This window comes from Schistocerca gregaria, chromosome 9, assembly GCF_023897955.1.
Source record: "Schistocerca gregaria isolate iqSchGreg1 chromosome 9, iqSchGreg1.2, whole genome shotgun sequence".
Taxonomy (NCBI): Eukaryota; Metazoa; Arthropoda; class Insecta; order Orthoptera; family Acrididae; genus Schistocerca; species Schistocerca gregaria.
In genome coordinates this window covers 210,712,401-210,738,713 of record NC_064928.1, presented here as the reverse complement: position 1 = coordinate 210,738,713, position 26,313 = coordinate 210,712,401, and the positions used below count along the sequence as shown (strand labels likewise).

General features: G+C 42.5%; 1 long non-coding RNA gene across 1 annotated transcript; it reads right to left on the bottom strand.

Annotated features, from left to right (window-relative positions):
* Positions 1-427: 427 nt before the first annotated feature.
* LOC126291926 (uncharacterized) lies at positions 428-26,313 on the bottom strand. Its single transcript, XR_007551920.1, has 3 exons — positions 26,212-26,313; positions 23,478-23,524; positions 428-737 (listed from the first exon to the last, which is right to left on the bottom strand). It is a non-coding gene; the product is annotated as an uncharacterized LOC126291926 (long non-coding RNA).

Sequence of the window (26,313 nt, the reverse complement as noted above, 5' to 3'; positions counted from 1 at the left end):
TTGATGGGACATATCGACAGTCCTTTGGATCTTCCCTTTAGTGCTCTCCGCACCCTCTAATTTGACAAATATTTGTTTCACAGGTTTAATAAGATAGATTGACCTTATAAAGACACTGCACACAGATATTGATGTTCATGACATCACCGATCCAGCCCCTTCCCTGTTTCCATTCCAGCACTACACAGCCGTCATTTCACCGCCACACCCAGTCTTAATTTCTTTTATTTTTATTTCTCTCCTTTCTGCTACTTACCCCCCCCCCCCTCCACACCTTCTCTCCTACCCTCCATCTAAACTGCAAAGGCCTTAATGGCAGAAAGCTATGGTTGTGTCAATCTTCTTATTGTGCCTATTGCGACTCAGCATCTACGCTAAATGGCAAGTAGCAACTTCCCTTCTCTCGTATTGTTACATTCCATCCTGGATTTTCCATTGTTTCACTTCATGTTTGTTCATTAACAGCGTAGTTAGTGAAGTTCGGCTGAATGTCGACAATGTCGTACAGAGCGAAGCAATTGTTACAGCACATCATTTGGAATTAAGCGTGTAAGGGACTGCTGGGGCACACATCCTGTCCGCTGTAACAGCGATGGCGTGTTGGGGTGGCACCCGCGCGGCTGCAAACTGCGCCGAACCATTCAGCAATATCAGTGTGTTGCAGTTGTTTCCTGTGACCGGCTGGCTGGCAGCATGGCACCCATCTCTGTTTCTCTGCATGGCTCCCATTAAAACGCCTGAAACAAATATTCCACAATGGTGTACTGGCTTTAAGGGTACAGGTTATTAGCTGTGGAAGAAGATGCAACTTGGTTAAAAGCATTTATTGTTCAGTAAGCTGATTTTTCGCTGTTCTGAGAATTTTTTGGCGTGATAACGGGTTTATTGTGGCTTCACAACTGAATTGCACTGTGACTGCTACTTAGGGTATGTCACACACACATTGTACTACACACTTACATTTGTTCTTATGGTCGATGCGCTGCCCGAGCATCTCAACACACAAAATGCTACACATCACACACTAAATGTTTCTGTCGAGCGAAATTTGTTTTAATTGACTCCGAACGGATCACTATCTACTATTTTTATACAGTCAATTTACTGTTCACTGAGCACTGCACTATGACCATCACTCAACAGTTGACTTATCCTGACATATATTGGTGCAGATTCAACCGTCATTTTCTGTCCCTGCTACACAGAATATTCTGTCCTCCCCTAGATTGTTTATGCACACAGTTTGTTTTTAATGCATATGAACTGTTCCTGCCAATCACTCTTCTATATTGAGTTCATTGTGTTTACCACATTCATTACACACTTTTAGTATTGTTACTAGGCATATATGACTTTTGTAATTATTTCAATGATTTGTGATTTTTGCTACATAGTTTTCTTTTCCTTTTTCGGTGTAGCTTGCCAGGTTATCACCCACCTAGCAAACAGATTTTACCATGTGCATGACAGCTGGACTTCGGCATATTGCTCAATAAATACTTCATTTACTATTAGAATTTTTTAAAAAATGATCTGTCCTACCGGACTCCAGTGTAGTTTCTGCGTAGACTCGCGATTCGTGTACTGCGTAATTAATATTCGAGGACCTGCACCAAGTACACAGGCTTCAATTGAAGCATCGTTACATACAAAGTGTAGGTTACACGAAACAGGTCTGTCTTTGAATATTGCTCCAGTGCCTTTCTCTGATCGCATTACTCCACATAATTATTTTGTACTGCAGTCATTTTTTCCAGTAGAGACCCTCTCAGGGTTCCTTAATTCGAACACAGTTACACCTATTACATTACTATATGAAATCGCATAATTAATTGTACATACTACCTACAAATGAAAAATGATTCAAGAAATTATTCATTACTTTGTCAAAAAAATTGTTCATTCCTTGGTGAGCATATAGTATTTTACAGACACTAATTGTCTGCTAACAAAATCTTCAATTTGCATGTTATTGCCTAGTTTATCGAGTCTATTTTCATGCTGTGTTTACCTATTACATGTCTTTCTCAAAATTTTGAATACACACAAATTCTTTCTTAAAACTAACATACTTAAACGCTAAAACACAATTGAAATCATCTTACTGCTACTATTTACATCTGGCAGGTCATTGAATAAATAATTTCACATCTTTACGTGGATACAATCTTTATTTTCCCCATCTGGGGGTGTGCTAACAAACAGCTGCAGCATTCGTGCGGCACCTTTCCACTGTATTTCTGTTTGTTGGTTACACCTCTGTCGTACTTTTTTCTCTTCGCAGCAAAACTGGTGAAGTTGTCCCATACCTCTTCTCTTTTCCTCTCGTTTCCACCCTGGCTAGTAGTCTCAGGAAAGGCGTCAGCGATTCATTCTTTGTCATATAAATCCCTTTCAATATCTCTACTGGTGTGTATTCTGTACTCGATTTGGGCGCTAAATTATGTATTTTTACAAATTTAGGTACCCACTCAGGTCATTTTGTGTGTCGGTTTGCAATGTAAATTCTAAGGAACTCATTCAATTCTCTGAATGTTCTTTTGACTAAACTTTCTTCTGGATGAAACCCGGATACCAGAACATGCTGTATACCTTGTTCCTGTAGATAATTTTTCCAAGTGTGACCCGTGAAGTAAGTGGCATCGTCAGCTATGGTTTCAGGTTTCCCCACTTGAGGCAAGTATTGTTGATTGATCCATTCGACTATGCTTTTGGCAGTAGCTGATTTCATACAATAAATTGTCAAGTATGTGGAAAAAATATACAGTGCCAGTATATATTTCGTACCTCCTCTGGCCGTGGGATAGGGATCTGCTATATCCAACGATACTAACTGAAGCGGCTGGAGTGGAACAAGACTAAAGGAGAAACTTATATCTGGAAATGAAAACCACTTTCACAGAGGAAACTGAGGAGCAGATCAACCATCCGTGGATTGTCTGCTAATATTAAATTTAAGGAAGCAGGAAGACAATACTTAGCACAGAGGGTCGTAAGAAGGGGACATGCCACCAATAAGAGATATCGTCAGTCTGACACCACAACCACATTTTGGGGGTGGGTCATCACATAGTGGGAAACAATGGGTGAGCCATGTATGGCCGATATGTAAAAGGCATGAAACAGTGGATTCCTTCTGAGAGGGGTGGAAAGAAGTGCCCCAAACTGCAGTAGACTCCTTGATTGTGCAGAGTTTACTACTATGAGCGGTAGCACTCCAGATGGCATTCCACTGTTGGGCAAAGAGATTTGACGTAGATCTGCATATCCACAGCTGGAATCGTGAAAGGAAATGGGGGTAAAGTATCTGCTTTTCTAGCCAAATGGTCAGCCAATTCATTCTGTGGACTTGGGACACACAATGATGACTGAACAGGTGACAAGGGCTGAGAGGTGGTCATGGATGGCAGAGACCAAGGGGTGATGAGAGCAGCATTGTTCAATAGCCTGTAGGCTGCTCAAGGAGTCAGAACAAACTAAAACACTATGGAAGGAGGCCTGAGAGACAAAAAGGGAGGGCACTGAATGGCTAGAAGCTCTGCTGTAAATAAACTACATGATCCTGGCAACAAGTGATGCTTGAAGCCAGTGGGGGATGTGAAAGCATATCCCACCTTATGAGTAGTCTTAGAACCATCTGTGTAAAAGATAGTAGCAACCTGGAACTCTGCAAGGACTTCACATACAAGACACCTGTATACCACAGGAGCAACAGAGACCTTAGGACCCTGGAAGAGATTGGCCCTAATCCGTGGTCTAGGCTCTGTCCAAGGGGGGAGGGATACGGGAGGAAAGACACGGGGTGCAGTCCAGTGAGCGCAGAGAGATCCTGGCAAGGGATAGTGAGACGTATGCCAACCGGCAATCCCACCTGTGGGCGGGTGTTAGGAGGGAGAGATCCCTCATTGGCAAAGAGCACAGGGCACACAGGATGGTCAGGGAATTGGCGAATGGTGACTGTGTAAGAAACAGTTGGTTCGGTCGGATGTGTGGAGGGGTATCCCTGCTTCTGTGAGGAGACTAACAACAGGATTATGTGCAAAAGGCGCTAATAGCCAGACGCACCTGTCAATGATGGACAGGGTCATGGAGTTTCGAAGTGGAAGGAGCTGCTGAACCATAAACCTGACTGCCATAATTTGAGTCTGGACAAAACTAGAGCACAGTGAAGATGGAGAAGAGTGAAACAGTCTGCATCCCAAGACATGTGGGTTGGTTGGTTGGGGTTTAATGGACCGAACAGCAAGGTCATCAGTTACTTATTTCAAATGTGGTCCATTCCAATAGTGTGACATCTCAGAAATATCAGAACAATAAAAGGGAAAAGGCTAAAAAATATAAAAGGGCAGTCATGTTGTCAATGGTAAAAACAAAATGATGTAAGTCAGCAAGAGACCAAACCTAACGCTATGCTGAAGCAGCAGAAGCAAGATCATCTGTGATGTAAAAGGTGCAACCGCTAGAATGTAGACATACGTATGGGAAAAGGAGACTAACCAATCCTAAAAAAAATTATGAAAATGGAGTAAAAGGGAAGAAAAGAGGATCTCGGTCAGGGAGGGGAGACTGGAATCTCCCAACACTTCTTACAGTGGGAGATACCCCAACACTCACTGCCCTGCCCCAACACCAGAGAGAAATTAAAAACCTTAAAACTGAGAATAAAAACCACTTTCCCAGAGGAAACCGAGAACCAGGTCAACCATCCAGGAATCGTCAGCCAACATCAAAGGTAAAGTGCGGGGAGAGTCTGTACTTGGCACACAGAGCTAAAAGAAGGGGCATTCAACTAAAATGTGGGCTACTGACAAAGGCTCCACAACCAGAAAGTGGGGGTGGCTCATCACGCAAAAGAAAACCATGGGTCAGCCTGGTATGGCCAATGTGAAGACGACGTGTGGTGAAGTCCTTTCGGGAGAGGCGAAAGGAAGAATGCCACAAGCCTGGTGACACCTCAATTGCACAAAGTTTATTAGACAGGGAAGTATCCTCCCAAGAGTTGGCCCATGATTGTGCAAAGTGGGATTTGATGTGAAGCCGTAAATCCGCTGCAGGAGGGGTTACAGAAAACGAGGGATAAGTGACTGCTCTCCCAGCCAAACAATCAGCGAGCTAATTACCCGGGATACTGAAATGGCCAGGGACCCAAAGGAAGCCAACGGAACTAGCAGCACGGTGAATATCAGCGAGATGGTCATGGATGGCAGTGACCAAGGGATGCCGCGAAAAACACCAGTCAACAGCCAGAAGGCCACTCATTGAGTCCGTACATAACAAAACACGGTTGTGTGGGGACTGTTTAATAAAGGTAAGGACCTGGGAAATTGCCATCAATTCCGCAGTAAACACCCCACATTTAAGTGGCAGCAGATGATTTTCGGTTCCAACTTGGAACATGAAGGCATATCCCACATGATCAGCAGATTTAGAGCCATCAGTGTAAAAAACAACAGCATCCCCAAACTCTCATAAAATTCGGCGGAAAAAAGAATGGAACACCATCGGGGGGGATGGACTCTTTCTGACCTTAGTGGAGATCCATTCCAATTCGAGACCAAGGAACTAACGGGGGGGGGGGGGGTCTAGGAATACAGGGCAAAGAAGCAAGCTGAAAATCACGGCAAAGAGAGACAAGGCGGAGCCCAACAGGTAAACCCACCCTCGGGCAGTAATCAGGTGGGTGACGTCCATGGTCTTTGAACAAGATAGACTAGGAAGGTTGAGTGGGAAAGGAACAGACAGCGAGTGCATAAGACACCAGAAGCTGGGACTGTCAAACAGAAAGGGAGGGGGATTCCAGCTTCAACCAGGAGACTATCAACACGGCTAGTAGGCAAGAAACCTGTGGCCGAACGGATACCACGGTGGACTGGATCCAGCACGTGCAGTGTGGAAGGAGCAGCCAAACCATAAACTTGACAACCATAGTCCAAGCGAGACAGAACTAGAGCACGATAAAGACTGAGAAGGAGGAAGTGGTCCGCACCCCAAGAGGAGTGGGCAAGGAAACAAAGGACATTGAGTTTACGGCAACATCCTACCTTCCGAAGTCTGATATGGGGCAGCCAAGTGAGCTGCTTGTTGAAAAGAAGACCCACAGGCAGTCTGTGCATTGAGATAGAACTCTGGATCAGGGTGGATCGTATTACGGTGACAGAAGTGGACTACCCACGATTTTAAAGGAGAGAATTGAAATCCATGCGAGAGGATCCATGCAGAGGCACACCGTATAGCTCCCTGGAGCTGCCACTCTGCAGAGGCCATTGAAGAGGAACTAACCCAAATGTAGAAATCTTCAACATACAGTGCAGGGGTGACCAAAAGGGACCGACAGAGGCCATAAGTCCATTGACAGCAATGAGGAAAAAGATACTCAGGACAGAACCCTCTAGGATGCCTGTCTCCTGGGTCCGTAGAGAACTACAAATAGTACGAACCCGAACTCTGAATGACCGATGGAACAGGCACTGACAGATAAAAATCTGGAGTGGGCCCCGAGGACCCCACTGATGAAGGGTAAGAAAGATGTGATGGCGCCAGGCCTTGTGTAGGTCAAAAAAATACTGCAACCAAATGGCAGCACTGGGAAAAAGCCTGCCGAACTGCAGATTCCAAGCGAAGTAAATGGTCGATTGGAAACCATCTCTCTCGGAAGCCACACTGGTAAGGGGACAATATATCCCGAGATTCGAGGACCCAATTGAGCCGACTGGCTACCATCTGTTAAAGTAACTTACAAACAACATTGGTCAGACTATTTGGCCGATAGCTGTCAACAAATAGGGAGTTCTAAATGGGCTTAAGGACAGGAACCACAATGCTATCCCTCCACTGAGAAGGGAAGTCACCCTGGAGCCAGATACACTTAAACACCTGGAGAAGATGTTGCCGTTGTGGAGCACTGAGATGATGAAGCAGTTGGTTATGAATGGAGTCTGTGCCAGGGGCCGTATCATGAGAAAAAGAAAGTGCGGAAAGAAATTCCCATTCAGTAAAAGGTTCGCTGTAAGATTGTGACTCACAAGGGGTAAAACATAAGGTGGAAGCTTCAGCCCTCTGTTTCCGGTGGAGGAAAGCAGCCGGATAGGAAGCTGATGCTGATGCCATTGCAAAATATGTCGCAAGATGTTCTGCGAGAATCAATGGGTCCGTGCAAAGGCCATCTGGGAGGTGAAGGCCGGGAAGGGTGGACTGCCGATGGCAACCTTGGAGAGAGCGAAGTTTAGCCCAACATATCCACTTGCTCTGTTTGATTAAATAACTGGCTTTAGCACGAAGGCGCTTAAAGGTAATAAGGCTGGCAATGGATGAGTGCCTCTTAAGGTGTTGCAAAGCTCGACGGGAATCACGGACGGCAATGGCAATGGCTGTACACCACGGGACTTGTCGGCCACTAAATGGTCCAGAATAGTGTGGTACAGCAAGGCTAGTAGTGCGAACAATTGCATCAGACGCACCATGGTGGACATCATCAATACAGCCCGACAAAGAGGGAGAAAACACGACCTGTGCAGCATAGAGAGACCACTCAGCGCATTGGAAAGACCGACGCGGTAACCTGCCCATCGGGGAGCGGTAAGGGAGAAAGAATCAACGGGAAATGGTCACTATCACAAATGTCATTGTGTGGCAACCAGTGTAATGAAGGGAGGGGAGAGGGAGAAGAAAACAAGATCTATGGCAGAAAAGGTACCATGACCGGCACTGAAATGAGTAGGGGAGCCAGCATTAAGAAGGCACAAGTTGTGGTCTGCAATAAACTGATCTTAAAGAAGATCTCGTGTAGATGGAAATGCACTGCCCACAAGGGATGATGAGCATTAAAATCCCAGGAACGAGGAAGGGAGGATGAAGTTGCTGAAGAAGGGCAGTCAAGGGAGCAGGTGTAAGAGTCCTGTCAGGAGGGAGATAAAGATTGCAAACTGTGACCGAGTCCAGGTGGACCCTAACGGCAACCGCTTCCAATGTAGTTTGAAGAGGAATCCGCATGCTAGCAATGTCTCTAAGGACCAAAGTACAAATGCCACCAGAAGCCGGCAGGGGTCCGACCCAATTTCGACAGAAAAAACAGAACCCACAGATGGTCGGTGAGTGATCAGTAAAATGAGGTTCCTGCAGATCCACACAAGCTGCAGAGTAAGATGAAATAAAGGATTTCAATTCTAGAAGGTGATTAGTATCCATTACAATTCCATTGGATAACCACAGAACAATGATTTAAATGGGGTTGAACAGGCTAAAGCCAGTCATACCGCCGGGTCACCGCCCATCAACAAGTAGGGAGGTGACATCCATGAATGACACGTCAGAATCTGGTGGTGAAGGCAGGGATGGGACTTCTGGTACACCAGAGGCTCTTTCTCCCGGGACATGTTTCTTCTTCTTTCCTGATTGAGATCGAGGAGGGCTGTGTGGCATAAGGAGCCAGCTGCAGCAAGATTGGGAACAGAAAGAGATCAGGCGACGTGGGGGCCTACAGAAGCCGGTTCTCGCGTGGCAGCAGACCTTTGGCCTGGAATGGGGGCGCCCTTGACCAGCAAACACCGAAGGATTGGGGTAAGGAAAGGGGAGGAAGGGGTGAAAATTTAACTAAAGCCTAACCAGATGTCATGGACACATGGTGAAGACGTGTATACTTCTTACAAGCCTGTGTGTAGGTTAAACGATCAAGGGACTTATACTCCTGTTTCTTCTTTTCCTTCTTTTATACTGGGCGATCTGGTGAAAGTGGAGAATGATTGCCATGACAATTAACACAAACAGGAGGGGGAACACAGGGACTCCCCTCATGGAGTGGATGTCCACAGTCACCACAGAGACAGGCCTGCAAACAGCTGGAAGACATGTGTCCAAAACGCAAGCACTTAAAACACTTCATAGGAGGTCAGATGTACGGCTTCACATCACATCACTAAACCATAATCTTTACTTTATCAGGGAGGGTATCCCTCCAAAGGCCAGGATAAAGGCACCAGTATCAATATGATTGTCGTTAGTACCCTTCTGAACACGCCGAACAAAGTGAACACTGCCGCCCGAGATTGTCCCGAAGTTCCTCATCAGTTTGAAGGATGAGGTCCCTGTGAAAAATCACACCTTTAACCATATTTAGAGACTGGCGGGGGTAATGGACACAGGAATTGTGCTAAGATGGGTACAGGCACAAAGGGCCACAGACTGGGCAGCTAAAGCAGTTTTGATCACCAACTAACCCGACCGCATCTTGCTCAGGGAGTTCACTTCGCCAAACTTGTCTTCAATGTGTTCCACAAAGTGGGGGAGAGGTTTCGCCCCTAGCCGACAGGCCTGACCCTCTTCCCAGGGGGTAGCCATGGAAGGGAAGGCCAAAGGGGCAAGAGAAGCAACACTCAGAGAGACGGCTGCAGAAGAACGGCCAGAGTTCTGGAACCCGTATGCATTTCATTTGCATAGCGTCTGCCCTGATACCACCCACTCCGGTCAGGGAGTGTCAAAAGGAGGTGATTACACAACAAAGCCAAATTGTAAAACCAACAGAACCAGGAGGATAGCGGGGGCCAACATAAGCAAGGACACCAGGAGATGGAGGGGGGGGGGGGGGTGAGTGAGGGGGAAGGGGAAGGAAATGCAGCCCTGGAAAGAATGAAGGCTGCAATAGCTCGAGGCCCCGTGCTCGCGCCACGCACGTATCCACAAATGAGTTGTGGACCCCCTTGGGGGTGGTGAAGTAGGCATGGAAATTAAGTTAAAAAGTCAGGTAATGAAAATCAGCAGGGAAACTGAAGGCTTATGGCTGTAATGGACAAGTTATTGAAGTATGTGCTTCAGGACAAATAACGATCTGAGTCAAATACAAGTGACACATGCACTTTTTATGAGGGATTCTAGCTAAGATGAGGTGGGACAAAATAAGAAGTTGAAGTATGGAAATTCAGATCAATCTCAAAGAAAACTGAGTTAAATGGGCTGAAATGGTTTGGTCATCTTAAAAGAATGGGAAAAGAAATGCTACCATGAGCAGCTCTGGAAGGGGCAAAATGTGGATGAAGACCAATATCAAGAGCATAAACAAGACAGAGCAGGTGAAGGATGAATAACGAGTGAGGACTACAATGAGCATAAATGCTGAAGAATATACTCTAACAAGATAGGAGGCTTTGGAAGTGAGTGGCACATGCACAAAAAATTCAGGAAGAACAAGACAGCTAACATGCATTTTACCTGCAATTCTCATGTGCAACAGCACAACTATGACCCTTAAAATTTTTGGTTAACTATAGGAGTAACATTATTACCAGCAGAAATACACAGCTATAAATGCTGTAAGAAATACAGTACAAACCACACAACGTTTTCGAAATATTCCATCCAAACACTAATCACATTCAGTCCAGTTACAGGGACAGATTATTCAACAGTTCACCCAATACTAGTTTGACACACTGTGACCAGCCACAGAACACAGGCAATGTGAGGGAAGATCATCAACTACTGCACAATTACGAGCAAAAATATGGAAGCATAGAAGGTAGGTTCACCATTTCACAGCACACACCACAAACACCCTTGCAACATGGGACAAGACTACCTGCATTTTCCATGCATATCACAAGTGTCCCAGTCCGAGCTGACAGGCAGACAGAAATGGGGTGTCCTCATGGCAGTGCAGTTTGGTTGTATTGCACTGTAGTGTAAAACCTGAAATGAAAACTTCTGTCACCTCCCAAGTGCTCCAAGTTAACGTAAGAGGTAACAGTTGCTACAGCATGAAGCACAAATAGGATTTTTTAATATTTATACCTGGCAAGTAACCTACACAATTAGCATTAACAATATGCTTTAAGTAGGTATCCATACATTGTTAAGTGTCATTGCAGATTCTTTTTACATCACCTCCAACGAGAGTGAGCTTTCCAATTTGGCCCAGTGAGCATATCCGATCTATTCTTTGAACTCACTACACTTAATCGCTGCATTGGAACTTTCTGGTGAAAGTCCATGAATGTGAGAACAAAGTTCTTTGCCAGTAAGTACTGTCAGCATGGCCAGGTCAATTTCCCCACTGGTGGGTGCTGCAATATACATGTGAGTGATAAGTCTACAGTCGACAGGACACAAACATTCTCCTTTCGAGTGAGGTTCTTTGGAGAAGACTGTCAGTGTTCGTTTCCCACATTATCGTATGTATGTATTGCATTCGTGCGGTACAATAAAAGTGATTATTGCCAGTATAAAATCCACACAAAGGTTTCCCTTTATATAGTGAAATTACCCCGTAACTACGTAGTGTTACAGTAGACAAGTTTCTTTAGCTATTTTCCGCACCGTCTCATATTGACACGTCATCTGCACACAACCTCTTCCACAACATCGACGGCGTCATTGAGCATATCAAGAAGCTTGACACGATGCAGCAAATCCCCTAAGTTCACAGTGCCACAGATTCCTACAGCCAATACCGACTTCATCCACAACATTACGTTTCCAACTGCACCGGGTGTACTGGCAGTTCCTGGATATTGCCTCGGAAAACCAGCCCAAAGGACACGCCAATATTAGACCAAATGTGCTCCCAATTTCATCACCCGCGTCGGTACCCCTACCACGAGTTTCAAACATTCCGTCCACCGGCTCTCGTGGTCCACCAGCATTGCAGTTACAAATTCAGCCCCCACCTTTTGTTCCCAAACATCCAGAAATTTGGTTCACTACTATGGACAACATTTTCATGCTGCAACATAGTCAATGATTTTGAACAGTTCACGCTAGTGATATGCAACCTGGATCAACATGCTTCGTCAGTGGTATCAGATATAATTATGCAACCACCACCACCACAAGCCTACGCCACCCTCAAGACGGCATTAATTTTGCGTTTCACAAAATCTGTGGACTGGCAGATAACACAGCTCCTGTACCACGAGAAATGCGGTGACAGGTCACCTTCCGACTTTTACCGGCATTTACATGCTATGGTGGACCCTTCCGTTTTCTCAGACATTACTTGTGCACATCTGGCAACAGTAGTTACATCCACAAGTGTCCTTAACCTTAACTGCTTTCAAGGGCCGGCCATTAAGCGAGTTGGTGCAAGTGGCTGATACAACGCACTCCCTGCTCAACTTGCACACCACAGTGGCCGCCGCCGCCCCAACCACCTCAGCCAACGACACCAGCTGAGCATGGCCGGAGCCGAGTGACGCGGCGCCTCCAGTCTGTGTTGCTAGGACCGCACAACGAGCGCCAGACGTGACCGAAGGTTTCTGATCTCTCCACGTTGCCGTCTGTCAGCTGACCGCCCAGCTGCAGTGGCTAGAGCCACATGACGTTGCAGCAGCTGACACGCACATTTGCGTCATTGCCAGCCGACACGCCCGCAGTGTCACGCAAACAACGGCACCGGTTATTGCTGGTTCCACCAGCGTTTCAGCCCGCAAGCTACGAAGTGTACGGCACTGTGCTCGCACCCAAATGCATCCCACGCCCCAAATGCCTCCCACTGCCTGCTTTAGTCGCAGCCAATCATGACAACAACAGCACCTAAACTCACAGATGCATGGGAGGAGAACACCCCCCCATTTCAGCACAAGCCGCCTACATTATGCGGATTTTCTTCTCCCACAGCTTCACAAAGACTTTTCATTCCTTATCACTGAAGGATGTATGTTTTTGGTTGACGCCGGCTTAGATGTCAGCACTGCCTGTACACTTCTTCCCTTCAGACAAACGTGCCGAAGAGACCATTCTGAAAGCAGTCAACAATTCAGTCATCCACAAATACGGACAGAAAATATTGACAGTGGACATTTAGCTAACAGAAAAATGCAATTGGACCTTCATCATTGCCGATATCGACCAACCTATACTAGGTGTTGATTTCCTGGCAGAACATGCACTGTCCGCCGATTTACACAAGTCACAATCGTCCATTCTGCCAATGGATGGGTTAACCCAGGAATACAAGGATGCCCGAGGGTAGATAGCATCAGCACATCCACCTGGGAGGACACCATAGCGACGAAGGAATCTGACCTGCAGATGGCTCAAATGACATCAAAACTGTTGACAGCACAACAGGCTCTTGCTCTTTCAGCCACAAAGGTGACACCCAAGCCACAACGTGGAACAAGAAAAAACAGGGCAAAGCATGAGACGGAGCACCACATCCGTACAACTCCAGGCCCACCAGTCTCCTCACACGTTCACAGGCTTGCACCCGATCACTTGCAAGAAACCGAGACCATTTTCAACGAGATGCTACAAGAAGGAACTATACAGCCATCCAACAGTCCGTGGTCCTCTCCTCTACACCTCGCCCATAAAAATAATGGGTCATGGCACCCATGTGGTAATTATCAAGCTTTGAATGCCCAAACTGTTCCAGACAGATACCCTGCGCCACATATACAGGATTTCACCTATTCACTGGCCAGGGCGACCATATTCAATGTTATAGACTGCCGTAAGACTTATAATTAGGTCCCAATGGCAGAGCAGGACATACCAAAGACTGCAGTGACAACCCCGTTTGGGCTGTTTGAATCTTTGGTGATGCCATTCAGGCTGAAAAATGCTGCCCACACATGGAAACAGTTTCTGGGCAGCGTGCCAAGAGGGCTACCATATCGTTTCACTTATTTAGACAATATTCTGATGTTTTCGGGGAATGTTTCTGACCATCAGAAACGCGTAAACGAGGTGCAAATCATAAACGAGGTGCAAAGCAGGCTTAGTGCTCATGGAATAACACTTCACAAGGACAAGTGTGTGTCTGGGGAACCCGTGATTACCTTCCTGGGTTATGAAGTGTCAGCTCAGGGCATTTGGAGTTGTGTAACCTACCACGGCCTCAAAACTACCACGATCTCCGACGATTCCTAGGAATTATAAATTTCTATCGTCGCCACCTCCCTGGAACGGCAGCAATCCAGATGCCACTGAACAATGCCTTGGCCGGACACTCCCATAGACACCTGAGATGGATTCTGCTTTCAAGGCACTGCAAAACAGCCTTCACAATGCAGTGGGGCTTGCACACCCTGCACCAGGAGCTCAGATTGCCCTAGTAGTGGACGCAAGCCAAGTTGCAATCGGTGCAGCACTGCACCAGAGAGTGAAGGGTCATTGGCATGTTTCTCGCAAAACCTATAGACGAGTCAAACTGAGTGCATACGACAGGGAACTCCTTGCAATGTATGAAAGTGTCAGGCACTTCTGCCCTTTCATTGGGGGCAGGCAATTCACCATATACACTGACCATAAACCACTCGTGGCACCTTCCTACAAAATCAGCGATTCATGTTCCCCGCTAGGCCCGCCATATGGAGTTTATATGCCAGTTTTCAACAGACTTGCATCACATCCATGGTGCCGACAACATTGTGGCAGACTATTTCTCGCACATTAATGGGATAAGTCCAATGTTGGATTATTCCAAATTGGCAAGGGCACAGGCTTCAGACCACGCAAGATGGCATTGAGTGAACATTTTTCGTTTAGTGATGTCTCAGTTTCTTTAAAAAGTGATAGTGAGGTTTGTAAAATTTGCGTGAAGGAGGTCAAAAGAGGTATCCTGAGTGCCGACTGCAAGTACTGGTACCACGATAAATGCGTCAAAGTCAATTTGAAATATATAAAAGATGAACATGACTGGACATGCCGACAGTGCTTCTTAAGTGCCACGGAAAATGAATTGACGAACACGCTGAAGACAAAAGAGATAATAAGCATGTTAACAGATGATTTAGTGTCAATCAATACAAAATATCAAGAACTTTTGAGGAGACATCAAGAGTTAGAAACTAAATATAAAGCAGTGGATTGGAATTATCACCTAACTCTAGGCAACGCCGTTGTTAATAGTCATTCCGCACAGAAAATGTGGCGTGTGCCGTTAAAAAACAAGCAAGCAAGAACCACATGTAAGTACAGCCCTAGTGATACCATTATCAAACAAATTCTCAGCACTAGTAGCAGATTGCAGTAACGCAACAGACATTAACGAACCAGAAAGTAATCACGAAACTCCCACTAAAGAACCAAAAAAGAACTTGCCAACCTTAAGATGCACCAAAGAGCTGCTTCTGTATGCCAACAGTCTTGGAAAAAATCTATCCAAACATTTTCACAAAATTAAGACTTCAAAGCATTCAGTTTTCACGAAAATGAAGCCTAGTGCAATGTTAAATGCAGTGGTGGAGAATATTACAACAGAAACAAGTCAATTTAACAAAGATGCTCACGTTGTGATTATTGGCAGCAGCAATGACGTATACGAAAACGAAAGCAAGACAGCCCTGCGATGCTTCCTTAACATATTACCAAAACTATATCAAACGAACATAGTCACCACAAACGTGCCAGTGGACATGATTTACCACTGTTTTGTGTAAACAAGGAGATTTGACACTACAATTCTGAGCTACAGAAACTGTGTGATAAATTTAGCCATGTACATTTGATAGATTTAATTAAGATGAGTCATGATGAACATACGAAACACGGATTCCGCTTAAATAGGAAAGGAAAGGCCAAGCTAGTTTCCCACATAAGCAAACTGTGTGAAGAAAGCTCCAATTGCTCTGGGCTACAACCACGAGACTTCTTTAGAATAAAGGACCATAATAATAGTTTTCAGGGATGTATTTCCGTTATTACTGAGTCCCGTTCGTGCAAAGAAAACCCAGGCTGTGAAATAAGTGATCAATCATTGCAGGTCAGTTCTAAAAAGACCAGTGTCTGCAAAATGTTGTAAAAAGTGTAACTCAATTTTGATTCATGCAATATGGTTAATAAACAAGAAGGGGTAACACCCTTAAAGTTAATGCAGTTAAATGTGCAATATCTCAGAAACAAACTAGACATTCTACAAATATTCACAGAGGAACACTTGCCACATGTACTAGTACTAACGGAACATGGTCCAAAATGCAGTGAAATAATTTATTGTAGATTAGAAGGTTACATACTAGCAAATAAGTTACTGTAGGCAAAACCATAAAGGTGGTGGTGTGGCCATTTATGTTAAGGATATAGAAGCTAAAAAATCCTTTCTTGAACACCACACCAAAGAAGGATCAATTGCAAATAACTGGTATTGTAGATTGTATTTTATTGGTCCTGTTGTCTACATAGCAGCTTCTGCTTAAGACACTGGACAAGTCATGTTATAAATATACAGGCTGAAAGTCATTTCAGGGCATACATATTTACGCTTACAATAATACACTTAAGTATTTATATAACATTTCATTAATTTAAATATTCAATGGACTAAAAGGAGGGCTGTAAATATGACTAGAGATTTTCCAAATGTATTGACCTCAGTGATAGCTTTTATGTTTTCAGGAAGTTTGTTATAAAGCTTAACTCCCATGTGAAAAGTACCTTTTTGGCACAGTGCTGTGCTGATCTGAGTCATATGTAAGTTTGTTTTGTCTGGTAAAGTGCCCATGTATATCAGTTTTTTTGCAGTCTCCGGTCCTTGCCTATTGCATTTAATTTAAAGAACAAAAGGGTTTCCATAATGTGTACACATGGTAATGGAGGAATACCGGATTTCTTAAACAGGGGTTTACAAGAGTCTCTAGGCTTGGACCCAAACAAGATTCTAATGGCCCTTTTTTGTAGTTTAAAAGTGCTATTAGCTGTTTTAGAGTTTCCCCGGAAGGTGACCCCATATCTAAGACGTGAATGAAAGTACACATGATATGCATTCAATAGTGTTTTCTCACTACAGCATGATTTTAATGAACAAAGAAGGTAAGATGTTTTGCTCAGTTCTGCATTGAGATGTTCAATATGCTTATTCCATCTGATGTTACTCTGCAGCCAAAATCCTAAGAATTTGGTTTCATTACTGTTACCAACTGGTTCGCCATAGATAGACTGATGGGATAAACATGTCCTTGTTAGGAACATTGTGGAATTTTAGAGCACCGGTTTTCTTACTGTTTATTACAAGCGGATTACTCTGTGCCTAGCTCCTAAGTTGTTTCGTGACCGTGTTTACTGTCTGCTGTAACTGTTCATCACCGTCTCCTTTTCGTAGAATCATGGTGTCATCTGCAAATATGATTTTTTGTGTGCATCAATATTTAGGCTTAGATCATTTATGTACCGAAGAAACAGAAGGGGATCCCAATACGGATCCTTGGGGTACTCCACATTTTATTTGTTTATAGTCAGATAAGTTATTAGATACAGTTTTTAGTTCAATATTTGTGTGCTTGACGCACACTGCCTGCATACGATTAGTCAGGAAGGAACTGATGCCCACTTGTTGGACAGACCTCGAATACCATATCTTTCTAGCTTTGATAGCAGAATTTTATTGTTCACCATGTCAATAGCTTTTGACAAGTCAATAAAGACTCCTATTGTTTCCTGTTTTCTGTCCATCAGGTTTAGGATGGAACTGATGCACTCACACAGCAGTTGTCGCTGGCCTCTAATTTCTGAATACATGTTTATTACATAGGATGCTGTTTTTATTTATAAATTTCATAAGTTTCTCATACATAACTTTTTCCAGTACTTTAGAGATGCAGGATGAAATTATGATGGGTCTGTAGTTATTTACATTGTCTGTATCCCCTTTTTTATATACAGGAATAACTTTTGATGTTTTCAACACATCAGGGAAAGTGCCTGCCTGAAGTGAGCAGTCGCATAAGTGTGCGAGTACTTCAATTAGGTTTGAAGCGCTCCTCTTTAACACTGTTGCAAGTATACCATCAATACCTGCCGATTTGGAATTTCTTAGTCCTTTTATTGCTTTAGCTACTTCATCTTGAGAAACAGAACTGATGTACATTGAACCTCTACGTGCACTTATTTTATATTCATTTGCCTGGATGCTCTTAAAGTTTGATTGTAACATTTTCAGCAACACCTGTGAGTTGTTAAATGTGTTGGCTACTTCTAAGGGATTTTTTACTTTTTATTTTTTATGATAGTGTTATATTTTTGCAAGGTTCTCTGTATTCTCCACAGAGTATTTTTATAGTATGCACGTACTACAGGTGAGGAATTTTTTGAGTTACATATTTCATGCAGTATGTCTTTTCGTAAACCCTTATTCCCTTTGTGATCCAGCTGTATGTTCTACAGTTTCCCTGTATGGTTAATGTTTTCAGTGGGAATGCAAGTTCAAAGAAATGGGTACTCTGCAGTAATGATCTTAAGTTACCATAGCATAAAGTAATTGGCGTATATAGGCCACCAATTGCTGATGTAATGCTGTTTATGGATAAACTTGGTTGTGTTATTGGTCAGGCTGGTTCTAATTACCTTACTTATATTAGGTGACTAATATAGATGCAAACTCAAATAGTATAGTAAACTTTAAACTCAGTGATGTACTGACCTCATACAATCTTGTAAATATAGTGAACTGACACCAGAGTGACGGACACACATTCCACTAGAATAGATTATAGCATAATCAACAAAGATGTTATAGATAAGGTAAATTACAGTAACTCAGATTTTCTTTATTCTGGTCACTTCTGTCAGGTGATAGAATACAACAATTCAGTTGTGCCTAAAATAAAAATTGTGCTACATAAAGGAATGCTAAATACCTCAAATATTAATGCTCTTAAAGACAAACTAGCGAATGAGAAATGGGATTGTGTGTACCAGGTAAAAGGGTAGGATGAGAAATTGAATGAATTCTACTCAACCCTACTGCATCATTATGAATATAGTTGTCCAGTCAGAAATCCAGAAGGTAGTTAAACACTGTCAAAATGGAAGTAATCCTAGACAAACTCCCAACAAATCCGATTATGCTCAGGCACAAAGTACATGATCTAAACCAGCTTTATAAAGCTACTGCTATGCAAGATTTCAAGGAAAAATACAATAGGGCTAAGCAAACTTTTAAAACTGAAATTGTCCACCTAAGAAAGCAGATTAACATAAGCAAAGCATCTTGGAAATTGATTGACAAATACCAAAAAGGTCCCAACAAGATGAACATGGAACCACTCAGCATAAGACATGGTGGTAACATTATAGAAGACCCAGATACTATATAAAATTTTTAATAACTACTACATTTCTGGGGAACAATCAACCCATATTATAGATTAACAGATAGAGACCCAATGCCATCTCACCCAGTGTACCGAATTTGAATTTGTGGAAGTGAATGAGCAGGAAATTTGAGGGCAATATACATGCTAAAGAAAACTTCATCTGGACTGGATGGTGTATCCAGTACTATTACTAAAGCGTGCTTAAAATAAATCTCTAAACCTCTTACCTGGTTAATTGCAGCATTAGAGGAAACATGTATCCAATGGTTCTAAAAATGAATGTAGTGAAACCAGTGTATAAAAAGGGAATAAGAAAGACATCTCCAACTACAGACCAGTATCATTAATTCCAACTTTTAGTAAGATATTTGAAAGCATTATCCTCTCTCAGCTAAGTGCCTTTTTCACAAAACAAACTGCTTGTAGATTCGCAGCATGGCTTCAGAAAAGAGCTAAGTACAACCAAAGCAGTTACACAGTTCATCCACGAAGTTTACTGTCTGTTGGACCAAAAGATGCAGACTGCATGTATATTTTTGGAGCTGACAAGAGCATTTGATACGACAAACCATGGGATACTTCTTAAAAAGCTGAACTCCTAGTATTGGGGATCAAGCCATGAATCTTATAACCACATACCTGCTGAATCTTAAGCAAAACACTAAATTGTCATACAAGCTAGATAATAAAATCATGAACTCCCAGTCCACCAGTGAACCTGTATTACAAGGTGTACCACAGGGCTCAATACTTGCACCTTCTCCCTTATCTATATTAACAACATTGCACAACCCATTAACTCCCATATTGTAAGCTATGTAGATGACACGTCAATCTTATTCTATGGGAGTGAATCTAATGTGCTAGAATCTCTTGCTACTAGTGGTGTAACTGAAGTAACAAAATAGTTCAGTGAGCAGGGACTCGAGGTGAATGTCACCAAATCTCAACTACCGACATTTCAACCAGGCAGTTCTCACCACAACAATATGAATAGTGTGTGTGTGTGTGTGTGTGTGTGTGTGTGTGTGTGTGTGTGTGTGTGTGTGTGTGTATAATATCTCTGCAACAGAAAATAGTCACTGTAAATTCCTGGGTGTGTATGTTTATGAAAATTTGCGGTGGACGTACCACATTAATTTCGTATGCTGAAAAGCCAGTAGTGCCATATATCTCTTCAGCCAGCTCGCAAAGATAGTTCCTAACCAAGCACTGAAATTTGTACATTATGGAAAACTTAACCCCCTTCTCAATTACGGAATTGAACTGTGAGACTATGCAGCTGATGTACATCTAAAAAGAATACTACTACTACAGAAAAGAGCAATAAGACATACATGGGATGGGACAGAGATTCATGTCACGAAATGTTTGTGCAGCACAAATATCTGACAATATATTCTCTCTACATCTTCAAAATAGTTGTATTTTTTATAAGTTAACCAACAGCAGCTATCAAGGGCAGCGATGTACATGATAACACTAGAAAAAGTAACTATTTCCATAACAGAACAATGTTAAAAATGATTGATAGAAGTCCATATATCAGTGGTTTGATTTGGTATACCAAGCTACCAAACACTAAGAACGTACACGGGAAATGTTTTCAAAACAAAATTAAAATCTTTTCTAATAGAAAAATGTTTATATTCTCTCAACGAATTTTGAGGTAGTGATTGTAACATGAGGCATTAGCATATCAGCTGTAATGTGATAAATGTAAAAAAAAAAATAGAAGAAGAAACAGCTACAGAATAGTGTATTTTATAAGTGTAAATATAACCATAGTATTAAGTCTAACATTTGCAAAAGCCATCATTACGATGGCTCCACACAGAGAAAAGGTAAATAAATAAATAATGTGCAGCTGCAGTCCTTGTGGGTGGACTCTTCCACTGGCCTACATTCACAACTTGTGGACACCCCCTGCAACCCATTTCAGATATGGTGCGACACATCAATGGTTAAACCACGCCCATACACGAGTCCCCAGTTCCGACGAAAGGTATTTGACAGCATTCACAACCTGGCACACCCAAAATCCAATGCCTCAGTGAAGTTAGTGACAGACCATTTTGTGTGACCTTCAAGAAAGATACATGGGAGTGGGCCCACAGCTGCTATCAGTGTCAACGTAGCAAAGTGGGATGCAATGTTCACATACCAGTAGGACAATTCCCAACCCCAACAGCACGTTTTGGGCATTTACACATTTACTTGGTTGGACCCCTCCCCCCTTCAGAAGGTTATAGGTACTTGCTTACAGCTGTGGACTGTTGCACACGGTGGGCAGAGTCTACACCAGTAAGGGACATTTCCGCAGATACTACTGCACGGGCATTCTTGGAAACTTGGGTAGCTCATTTTGGGTGCCAATATTTCGCTACCAAGGACGCCATTTTGAGTCGACACCGTTCCAACGACGGTCTAAATCCTGCGGCTTCCAACGTAACCAGTCAACTAGCTACTTCAAAGGCTGCTCTGATGTGCCACGAGGACTGACTCGAGCATTGCCATTGGTTTTGCTGGGGGTTATGGACCGCATTGAAAACAGACATCAGTCGTCCCTCGGCAGATTTCGTATATGGAGAACCACTATGTGTTCCAGCAGAATTCCTCGCACCAGTTCCTCTCCCAGATGAGACAACTACCCCAACTCTTGAAACAAATGAGGAAGCAGGCAGAGATGCTATGTGCAGTCCCGATGTCTCAGCATGGCATGCACCCAGTGTTCATACCCAAGTCCTTCGATACTTGTTCCCACATCATGCTCCGCACAGACCTGGCCCATCATTCTTTACAGCCACCATACACTGGACCGTACCAAGTGCTAGGACGGGGCGCGCACACAATGGATATCTTCCTCCAGGTAAAGTCGACCAAGGTTTCCATTGAGCGGGTAAAACTCGCTCGGACAATGACAGCACCGACTGCAATCTCACAGACAACCTCAGGCACAACTCGCAACGAACCCACACCGGAGCTCCACACCAGGGGACCTGACGCAGCAGCAGCGGAATCATCAAGCAGCACCCACTCCCGCACTATCTGGACTTGGGCAGGCTGGGAGGTGAAGTTTAAGTACCCCACCATACAGGGCGCTCCGCACTTCGAGGGGGGGGGGGGGGGAGTGTCAAGTCAATAGGACACAAACATTCTCTGTAAGAGTGAGGTTCTTCGGAGGAAACAGTCAATGTTCGTTTCCCACGTTAATGTATGTACGTACTGCGTTTGTGCGGTAAAATAAAACTGATTATTCCCAGTATAAAATCGATATAGTGAAATTACCCCTACATACATCTATCTGAACTGAACTTGGCATCTGGCTATGCTCCCCATCAGTGTCACTACTATTATGTTTCGTACTACACTAGCCACCGGTTTACATATTTTATCTTCCTTCTGCTTCATGATCAACTACTGATTAACACCAAATCTGGTATTAGGATGAAAACCATGTATAAAACCATTAATCTCTCAATATCATGTTTCCCAACAATCACAATAAATCATATTGGAAAATGTGTTTTGGAAAGAGATTTTACGCTGTGGATATTTTTTGCATTTTCAGTTCTAAACCCAAGATATTTAATATCCTGTCTTGTGTTCAATCTGCAGGAATTATGAGCTTGCCCAATGGAACACTGATGTTTTCAGATTCATGGGTCTTTTGCTGGGATTGTGGTTATTGGATGAATAGTTAATTATTAGGTCAAGCCGCGACAAACCTTCACTGGCTTGTGCTATATAGCATGATCAAGGAAAAACTCACTCCCCATCAAGAGCTCTTATATTTGTGCAACATCTAACATGACACATTTATATGAAATTAGTAATGAGATCTCTAAATCTTTTTACCTTATGTATCCCACCATGTTCTTACAACAAATTGTACCAGTGATGACATTTTCAGGTGACCTTCCAAGTCAGAGCTCTACAGCATTTATCAATAGGTCTTTTTCTGAGAGACAATAGCTACTGTAAAATCACTACAGAATCTGTTGGATCTTAAAGAAACTCAATATTACAGAAAAACAGACTTCACAAAATATAAGCCTACCACCCATTCAACATAGTTGAAGTTCAGTATTTTAACAAACTGCTTGCTTTATTGAAAAAGCAAACTTCAATACATTGGCCTACTGTTACTGTTTCAATAGGAAAGTGCATTTAATATCTAAAGACAAAGCATTTGACTTAAGATAGCTAATGTTTCTTGGCTTAACCATTTCTAAGCAGTTTATTGTGCCTCTAACAGTAACTGAAATGTGCTTATGTGCAGTAACACTAGGATCAAGAACAGACATTGAGGTATAGCTGCATGAATAAGTGGCATACTGCTGTTGAATGACAAACAGCAACTCCAAGGAAAACACAGGAAAATGACAGGCATTAATAACTAATCTAACATGCCTTCAGCACAAGATGTGCTTATGTAACATGCAGATACATTACCGGTACATCGTCTTTATCTCGTCAGAAATGTTGACAGCATGGACAATCTGGAAGGGAAAAAAGCACAGATCATTACATTGCCACAAATATTTGAACAGAAGGTAAAATCAATTAATCTTACCGACACTTTTAGCAGTTACATGCACAGTTGTAGAAAACATTTATTTCCACTGTGTAGCCTTTATATTTATGGAAAGTACTAAACAGGACCTGTGCCCAACTATTCATGCATTCAAACTACTTAAGTGTGAATTAATCTTTAGAATAAATCAAGTACCAGTAAATTTTAATCAAAGCCATTATTTGAATCAGCAGTTACTCATATTGCACTGTATCAAAAGCTTTAATTCACTGTGGTTTAGTTGGCCAACAACTTTTGAGACATTGTTTACAGTATTTATAAATAATCCACTGAATTAGTTCCTAGTCAATGGAAGCCTAATGCAACGTATGTCCCTCTGACTAAATACTGTTCCTGATTTATATCAGTGACAGTTTGTAATAAGGTGTTACTGTTTTCTGTGAACACTACTCTTTCTGCCAAAGGAAAAAAGTGCTACACATGCTGTAGCAGCAGCAACAGGTGTGCTCTCTGGAAACAATGAAGAGTGGTAGATCAAAAATTAAAATTTACAGAGAAAAGACATGATCTTATATGCTGCCTCAGCAACACTGAATGCCAGGATAAAATGAAGGCTGTCAGACAGCTGAGCTTCACATTTCACAGTGAAGTATCAATGACAGTTTGCACAGTGCTGCTGTGATGGTGGCACCCCTACTGATACACACAAATTAATGCGACAAAAAGATGGTCAGGATCATACCAAAAGAACGGAGCACCTCTTAGGGAAATGATCAATTTACTCATGCCTCATCAGTGTCAAGGAAAATGAATGAGGCTTTCAGTAAGAAGCTGATGCCATCCCATAGAAAGAGCAGCACTGAAATGCGAAGTCTAAAACACACCTACAGTGAAAGCAAGAGAAAGATGAAGAAAGTCTGCTAAACTGAATGCATACAAAAGCAACTTGGCAGAAACAATACCATGTCAGTTATCAAAAATAGCCAGACTGACCCCAATTTTTACAACCATTACCTAAGAACACAGAAAATTACTGCAACCTGCAAAATGCTTATAGACTACATCACTGAAAGCAGATAATGCAAGCAAAGCTATCTCAGGAAAGAGGAATTATTGGTAAAAAAAAAAACACCTGGAAACAGCACAGATGCAGATCTACAACTCAAAGGAACCAGAAATCTTAATGAATGAATACTCAAGTCACATTGCTAGGGAATCGCAAGAGAAATCTCCAGGTGTTTTTCACCTGAAGGACTAGCCACCACTCACAATGGTGCTTTCTCAAAGCAAAGAAAATATGCAATTTAAACAAAAAATTCGCAGGCTTACATGATATCCCAGTCAATGTCCTTAAATGCATACACATAAAAACTCAACAATAGTAATTAATGAACCTTACAATCTGACCGCTTTCCTGCATACACGAAACCAGCAGAAGTAATACCAATACTAAATTTTGGTGATGCAAAAAAATTTAGAAAAACCACACCAATTTCTTCATTATCTAGCATTTATGAAACTATAGAAATGAAAACTTGCCTAATGACATACCTACATAAACACAACCTTCCCTGCAATCAACAATTCACTTTCAGGCCTGCAAGAGGTAAACAGTCAACTATAGTGCAGTTTATTGGAGTTGCACTCCAAGCACTAGACACGGGCAAGAAAGTAACAGCATGTTTTTGGATCCATCTAAGGCATCTGACAGCACTTATCCTTTATTGATAGATGTAACTTGAGAAATAAAATTGAGTAGTATGTCGACGAACTGGTCAAGTCATTATTAGAAAACCAGATGTAAAGAGTTGAAATCTCGCACTTCTGAAAAACTAGTAGTAAAGTATTTATCTAACTCAAAACATAAGCATAATAATAATAGTGTTATATGAAAAACAATACTACTCGTACAGCTATACATATCGTTATGTACTTTTGATGCAGTCATAACTGGTAAAAGACGCATATCTATTAATATAGCAATACTGACGGAAGTTGCAAAACATTCTGTAAAATTATCTACCGGTATGTAACTTTCTGTTGACATCTACAACCATCCTCACAGAACGTAAATAACAGCATATGGAGACAAAAAGGTGTCAGATATCGAATAGAACATTTGCCTTACAATCTATACCCAAACATGCGACCAGCATCATTATTATAAATTAAGTAACGAGAGACTTTACTGGATTCAAGAACACGTATGGTATCAACAGCAAAATATAGACGGCGTTATACTGCCGGATAAACAAACCAACCTACAAATTACCCACACTTTATATACCATTACTCTGAAGAAGGCGAAATCTTTAAGACCAGTACGTGGATAACATCGTGCAGATGCTTACACTATTATTACAATACCGGTTGAAGTATAATTATGAAGTTAATGTGACCTAGGCTTTACAACTTTAAACATCAGCGCCATTTCGATTTATTTATACATCTAGTAGCTAACACGAAAGCTATTTTGCTACGGAATAAATAAATATATATATGCGACGCAGAATTACTTAAAATCTCCGTAATGGGTGAACAAAACACGGAATTCGTGAACCGGAAAGTGTACAACTACAGCCAATCCAAAAGCAAAACGCTATGAGCACACTATTTTCCTATGTTAGCCAACCGTTCTCTCTTTTTACTTACTGCTAATTCTTCAGCTCACCAAGTTCTATTAACTCAACCATGTTCCATCGATCACACTTCACACTGGCGGACAACAAGACAGAATGAAACTCCGCGCTCAGC